This window comes from Aquila chrysaetos, chromosome 11 (genome assembly GCF_900496995.4).
Source record: "Aquila chrysaetos chrysaetos chromosome 11, bAquChr1.4, whole genome shotgun sequence".
NCBI classification, from domain to species: Eukaryota; Metazoa; Chordata; class Aves; order Accipitriformes; family Accipitridae; genus Aquila; species Aquila chrysaetos.
In genome coordinates, this window is record NC_044014.1 from 19,454,116 (window position 1) to 19,461,831 (window position 7,716).

Genomic DNA, 7,716 nt, shown 5'->3' on the forward strand with positions numbered 1-7,716 from the left:
CCACAGCTCAGCACCTGGCTGAGCGGTAGCTGTTGGGTGCTGTGTCAAACAGGCGGGTACCTGGCTTCCCAGGCTCAGCCTTCCCTCTTCCAGGGCCGCTTTACTTTCCCTTCTTGGGAAACGTCCCAGGGCTTTCTCCCCTGCCTCCTATAAACACCATCAGTTCCAAACCCAACTCTGCCACTTTCACAAGATTTTCTTAACTTTCCCACATTGCTATCAGTTGCAAATTTCCCTTGGACACTGCTATGGACCCACTGGCTGCCTTTGAACAGCTTGCCTTGACTAGCTGTGGGAAGGAGTAGAGTTAAGGAACACCGTGCTGTGCTGTGGTAGCCAGAGACCAAAACCACAGAAGGGAGAGAAAAACTCCTAACAAGACCCCAAACTGTGCTGTAGTGTCAGCATAGGCCCATCACATGTACATACTGAAATGTTCATCATACCTCTGAGGAACACACCTGAGGTTTCACAGCAGCTTTGGGGGAAGACAGCAGCCTTTAGGACATATCCTCAGGCAGGGTGGACTCTGACACCAGAGGCTCCCTGTGTGCCAGCAAGAGGCAGTGGGACACGCAACTCATGATTTTCCAAGAGCACAGGAGTGCTTATGGATCGGATGGGTGCCAAGGGCATCCCTGTGCTCTGCAGCGTGGATGCCATTCGAACCCCCTGAATGGCAGGCATGTGGCTGCAGACAGGGCGCTCCAGTGCAGGTTGTGCTAGCATACTCCACACGGGCCTTTTAAAAAAATGCACAAGTGTAAATAAATAAGATCTAGATGTGTTTTATGGATAGTGGCTAGCTTCTTCTACAGAAATACTCATACTCACTCAAAACTTGTTCCTTCCTAAACGGTGTCTATTCTAGTAAAACTTCTTTGTCCAACGTAAAGCACAAAACCCTCCCTTCAGTGTGTGTGTGGAACAAAAGGAGTGATGCAAGCACAACTAATGTAATGGCGACTGTATTTACGTAATAAATTAACAAGTAATGCTGTTTTGCTTCTGTCATCTTCAGAGGAAATGTTGACTAAGTGGTTAATAATCATATTTTTCTGCTCTTGTCCCACAGAGAATACCTGGATAAAAAACAAACAAACAAAACACCACAGTGTTTGACTCTAGTCATAGAAACTTTATAAAAGCAAAGCACTGGTCTAGATAATAGGATTGATATATCTGACTTCTTCCTGAATAATTCTCTTTTAAGAAATGTTTCCCCTTTGTACTTTTCCTGCACTTATTTGCCTTAAAAAATATTTTTTTCCAACATTCTTCACAAAGATCTTCACCTCTACATTATCTCTGGTAGGGTCACACTCACTGGAGTCCCTGAGGCACATAGTAAGGCAGTAGAGAATCTTGTAGTTATAAAACACTTCTCATATATAAATAAGAGATATTAAAGCAAACAGCTGTACCAGGTCCCTGTATAAATTATTACAATTCTTTAAACTCCATCTACTGAAAATAAATCTGGAAGCGTTTTTCTTATGACTGGCTTCAGCTCCTGGCTTTGTTGGCCAGTGCTGGTAGTGTCAGGAGGACATCACTTTCCTTTTCAATCTGAGTGATGAAATAGGCTCATCCCGGTCTTCCACCCCACACTGCTCCACCTGACCGCTCTAGAAAAAGAAAAGTGGCAGAGGAAAGCTCTTGCAGAGCTTCCTGTGAACCCTCTGTCCAGCAGAAGAGGTAATACGCAGATGTGTGTAGATCGTCCCCGTGCCGCAGAGCCTGGATGGGGGTGAGCAGGGGTGCCTGCTCTGGCAGGGTGTGGAGGGGAAGCCGGGCGAGGATGGCCGTGCTCCCTCCAAGGGGCTGAGCTGGCAGCGGGGGAACAAGGGAACTGGCTGTGCTTATAGCAGAGTCTCCCACATTTTCAGCTAATATTGCAGAATTTACTGTTATTGAGTATAGAGGTGTCTGATTTGCTGGAGAGCGTTGCAGGAGTACAGGCTCCTTCCCGAGACAGTGGTGCCAAGTTATAATGTCATTTGTATTCAGCCAAGTAGTTCTATTTATAATAACCTTTCAGGTGACCCAATCGTACACTTGGTAAAGCACTTCTAAAGAAGGAGATTACTTTCTATCTTTCCAGGGTATGAAGTAGTGTACTATATAAATACTGCAGCTTAACTACTGTCTATTTTGAATGTCAGTTAGGATCAGGTAGTGTTATACGCTCCTGAGTTTTAGCAGTTTTTATTCAGGACTTTTCAAATTTGCATCAAGCTGAAACTTGGCATGTAAGCTGTCAACACAGATGCTGGTATTATTCTAAAAATAGAGTATGTTAAAGCTTTTAAAGGTGTCAAATGGCTTTCTTATGCAGTGGTTGCAGATGCTTTAGTGTTCTGGCTCTTTCATCTATACAGAAGCTTACTGTATCACCTCCCTCCCTCCTCCATTCTGCAACATTACAGTCCTGAACAGTAAGGAATAAGACGACAAGTAATCACACTGGAGTAATAATCCAAGGATGGTGTGCCCTGGTAAGAGGCACAAGTAACAGTAATTTTTGGTGAAACAGAACTATCCTCATGGAGTCACCATAAAGAAAAAAACTGACACCTGAAGTGAACACGTTACCCAAAATGATGACATATTGCTTGACAGCACAGTGAAAGGAAAGACAAAGTCCTCAGCACTGTGGAGGTTCCCTAACACTCCCATTTAGACAACCTCCTCCTCCTCCGCAGAGATTGCTGCAGAGGACTGCCCTACATCCACCGTGATATTTATTGAGTATGTGTATTAAAGTCTAAGGCATCACAATTCAGAAAACTTATAATACTAAAGACCACTTACGTTCAGTGATCTGCAATACTGTTTGAATGGTAAAAAACTGCCCCTCATAGAATAAACCAACCCAAATGTATGTCCACAGGTGAACCCATTTGCTTCATTTTGCACAGGCAAAGAAATGCCCTCTGCCATATCCTGAAGTTAATAAACCTGAGTTCTGGTAGACTAGAAAATAAACCCAGGAGATTATAAAACACAGAACCTTTCTTGCAGAATGTCCTGCCAACAGCTCCAGGAGAGGGCAGATCGATGTAAACGTGACATACACCCTGTTGTCTTTCTTTTGTAAGTACCCTGAAAGACAGGATGGGAGAGGTAACAAAGCTAGGGAGATCCTGCCTAGTCAGAGATGTGTCTTCAGCACAAGTTTCCATTTGTAACAAATGGAGGCAAAATACACATAATTATTTGCAAGCATGTTTAAATACAAATAGTCTCTTATATTATGATATGTAGGTTTTTATTGATTTTCTAAGTTTTAATAATACTTGTAGGATGCAAAGATTCTGATCAGGTTTCAACTGAACTTACTCATTTAACATGATCTTCAAATTCATAGCTATATTTTTTCCAGTGAGGAATCTACTCTTGGTAGAAGCACTTGTGCCAATACAAGTTAATGTGCATGACTACTTCTTTATTCTACCCCTCTTGGAGAGGCATGCTCTCTCTGTTTATAAAACAAAGAGAATTTGCCACAATGGTTACAGACGAATATTTAGAAAAGTTTCGATCCTTTCATTCCACTGAATCCAACTAGACCCAAATATGAATAAAGACCAGTCACAAGATTCTAAGCTTGAAGCATATGTTCCTACATAATACATATTTGATACTCAAACTTTTTTTTTTTCTCTGAGAAATTGTAGAATTTCAACACTTGTTGGCTATACCTCTTTTTAGAGGTTTTCATCAGTAATTTCTCCTCTAAAATTTACTCCATGTAGTGTTCAGCTATATCAAAATAATAGATAATGATGCCGTATCAAGCTCTATTTAGTAGCAAAGATTTAACAACACACACCTACAGTACTCATGACATGCAAACGTTTTAGTCCTTCCCATCAGAATGAAGCAATGTGAAGAACCTGAGCTAATTTCTTTGGGTTTCAGACAGCTGTGGATGAGAACTAATTTATGGTCAGGTTTTGAAATCATGCCAGCAGGAGCTTGCTCTTCAAACAGATGCTCCAGTATACTGTTAGGAAGGTCACATATCTCACGTCATCATTTGATGGGAACCCGGTCAGAAGGCTCTTCCCCTCCTGCTACAGCTGTCCTTGCAAAATAGCAAACGTGTTTTCTGGTCATTGGGTGGTCTGTGAATTATTTGTCTAAAAGCTTATTTACAGAAAACTCAGGGATCCATTTTCTTAACTCTACAAACCTGGAGGCTGAACTAAATCATGTTTGTTTAGAAAAACCAACCCTCGGTGTGGTAAAAATCTGAATCTTTTTTAATAATTTCAAAATGTTAAATTCATTTTACAAATAAAAAAATTAAAAAACCCAGACCCACAAGGGATTCTTCTTTATCAATCCTTTGCTTTTGAAAAGATACATGAAAATTTAGAGATTGCTTTTTTCCCTGATGTGCATAAAAATGAGACAGCCCAGAAAGATCCAGGCAGAAGAATCCATATTTGTGTCAGTGTCTGCCAGATCACCTCTCGGAGCTGGGTGAATGCGAGGATCTTCTCATGTCATCCACTGCTGCTGCGTGGGCATAAACTGGTGTTCCTTTAGCGCTGTACCGTCCTTTGAAAGAGGTTTCGGGAAGCCTAGGCGCAGGCTAAGAAGGAGCACAGCATGGCCATGGTGCCCAGCACTCTCACTCCGAGGTCGGCACGGCTCTCCGGGACACTCGCTTCACTCCAGGGCTCTGAGCGTGTCACCTGCGCTGGCTGCGTGTGCTCCAGTCGGTGTGCGGCGGCAGCAGCTCCAGCCTCTCCCAGAGCCGAGCCGTCGGAGGGAAGGGGCCGGAGGAGCACGCCTTGGCCAGAAGCTTGTTGTGTCTCCTCAGCCTCCATGAACCCCAGGCTGCATTGTAACGTTTCCCCTCAGGAAACGTCACGGTTGGTGTCAGAGCTTTCTAGCTCCCAAGAGTTTCTTCTGTACTTGTCTCCTAGTGAGACAAATAGAAGCTGGATTTTTTTGGTAGGTTACTCATGCTGTTGATAGTCAGCACTGGCTGTAGTTTCATGAATGCTTTCAGGTAGCATAAACCAGTTCTGGTGTTGAAAGCAGCTGTCCACCCTTCCCCTCCCTCCAGCTACTTGCTGTCATCCCACCAGTCCCCTGCCCTGGTGTTTGCAGGAGGAGTGTTTTGTGTGGTTACATGGAGAGCTGGTTGTGCTTAAACCAGGGAAAAACAAGAAAGGTAGGTAAATCATTCATGAAAAGATGGGGAGGGTCAGCAGCAGGGCCTGGGCTCAGCGGTGGCTCAGTGCAGTGCCTGAAGGTCAGGCACCAGCTCCAAGGCTGGAACTCACCGCACTGATCCAGGTGCTGTACAGGAAAGGGTGACTGAGTCAACCCCTGTGGGAGACTCAAACGCAGCACCCCTGGGATTCAGAGCCCAAATTCACTTTCGGTGCCCGGCTGATACAGCCCAGAAGGGGAATGTGCATGTAGGTTATATTTTGCAAGAACTGCCCAAAAAAGGTATAGTGAATATTTTTTGCTTGTGGTGTGATTTGACACATGACATACCACAGCAACCTTCCAGGGCAAAGAATGCGATCCTAGTATGTATCTGATATAATTAAGGATGTATCACTTAAGTACCAGCTCATGGCAGTGGTCTGAAGTGATAGCACTGGACTGAGATACAACATTGTGGTTTTACTTCCCATCTAGGGAATTGCAATATGTGCTAAAAATACTGCTGGGCTCATGGAAATGCAGAGTGTTATCGCATGCAGAGGGGGAGATGGAATGTCAGTCCCAGGAGAAGTCACCACAGAAGTGGGAGAATGTAGCATTGAACATTTTAAGGTAGGCCTTTTTGTGTTGCCAGCAAGATAAGCTGGGACTGGATTGACATTCTTTGTCCCTCTCTCCCCTCTGTCCCTTGCAGGATGAGAAATGATCTGTTTAGAAGTGAGTCATAGGTAAATAAAACACATATAGGTGAGCATACTGAAGATGTTGTTTTCCTCCCTGTGTTTTGTCATGGGAAGACACATTTATTTTTTAGCTGTATTGAAAGTCACTCATCTCTAGGGAAACATGGGAGGGGATGCTTGACACGCAAGGGCTGTGGTGACTCGTCCTCCTCTCCAAATCCACTCTGTGCCCTGGCTCTGCTATCCCAACTCTGGGTGGCACACAATGACTATCATTTAAGAGAGCAGCCAGAAGAGAAGAGTTGTTCTGACAACCTTTTTAGAAAAAGTACCTATGACCCTGTTTGAAATTGTGGTTACAGACAGCGGTGTCTGCTGAATTATTTAAATTGATACCTTCAGGTTCTACAATCACATAATCAGAAGAGAGGGAGCAGATAAATTTATACACAGAGTTACTTCTGAAGGACAATAAGGTAATAAACAAAATGTTCTGGATAAATAACAAATTAACCAAAGTGATTAGATTTCAGCCTTAGAGAACCGTAGAGCCAGCTCCTGCCCATTTTACCCATCTGAGTAGATTCATTAACAACAATCTGCTTCTTAGTAAATTGCCAGTTATAAAAAAACCAATTAAACTTGTTCATTTGCTTCTCTATTGTTATGCATTTTAATAATTCTAGTCATAACCATTAAAACTTGTGCTTTTATACTCCCATGTTGCAAAATACTCTTCACATTACTGTTAAACCATGCAATCTCCTTCTTCTGTCTGAGTGTCACTAAAGCATCCACAGAGGAGGTAGAGGAAAAGTAAATACATCCAGAACAGGTGCGCGAGCAGGATGATGCAACTGTCTGCTCACTCTGCCCACAGGAGCAATGCGGCACCTCGGGGCCATGAGTGTGGATCTAGAAAGTGGGACTGAGTGAATTCCATGCCAAAGTGTTGACAACATCTGATATGCGCAAGAGGGATGCTGCGCGCACAGAACTGCATGTCTTGCTGAACATAATACCGTGCAAACACCAGTGGGGTTAGATTTGCACACAGTAATCATTTATTTGCTATAAAAACAGATGTGCCTTATAATTGCATCTAAAAGGTGTGCTCCCAAAATTAACAATCCAAAACCTGTATGAAGAGAAAGGTTTTGTAACTTTAATAATTAATTTGGAAAAGTTACTCTCCGTTTTCTTATACTGTAGGTACCAATTTTAGTAAAGTACCGAGTGACATCTATGAATTTTTTAAAAATATTTTTTATTTTGTCACATTTTTGTGTTTATAATGACTCTATGCTACAAGGCTATGCATATATTGGCTTAGAGCAGCGAGTTTTCTTTAAAAGACTTGTTTGTGTATTTTCTTTTCTTTTATACTATTCATGAAGTACTTAAGGCTATTCAAGAGAATAGCTAGCTAAAAAATCATGATCTTTAATATGCACGTGTACTACACTTATTCTGCGAAAACAAGTTGGCAGAATTTTGTATGAAGTTGTGGGTAGCGTCTCTTTCCTGAGCGACAGTACATTTAGGAAGTGGCTGGCAGTTTTTTATTCTTCCCATGAGAAGTGACGCTCCAGAAGACTCCCTTTGTGCCCGTTCTTCTCAGGAGCATTACAGAGAGGGTGACTGGCTCAGCAATGCAACAGCTCTGGAGGGAGAGGTTTCACTTTACTGCCCCATGAAAGGGCAAAAGTGAGGTAAAATGATATTAATTTGGATTTTTATCCACACTTTCAAGAGTCACACTTGAGAAGCTAGCAGAGTTGTGTACAGGCATTATTCATCCCTGTTTCTGGAGCCCCTAAATCTGTTGTGCTGAATG

The 7,716-nt window shown here is 42.8% G+C and overlaps 1 long non-coding RNA gene across 1 annotated transcript; it reads left to right on the plus strand.

Moving 5' to 3' along the window:
• Positions 1 to 5,676: 5,676 nt before the first annotated feature.
• Positions 5,677 to 7,083, plus strand: LOC115348551. Its single transcript, XR_003925846.1, has 3 exons — positions 5,677 to 5,808; positions 6,282 to 6,355; positions 6,760 to 7,083. It is a non-coding gene; the product is annotated as an uncharacterized LOC115348551 (long non-coding RNA).
• Positions 7,084 to 7,716: the final 633 nt, after the last annotated feature.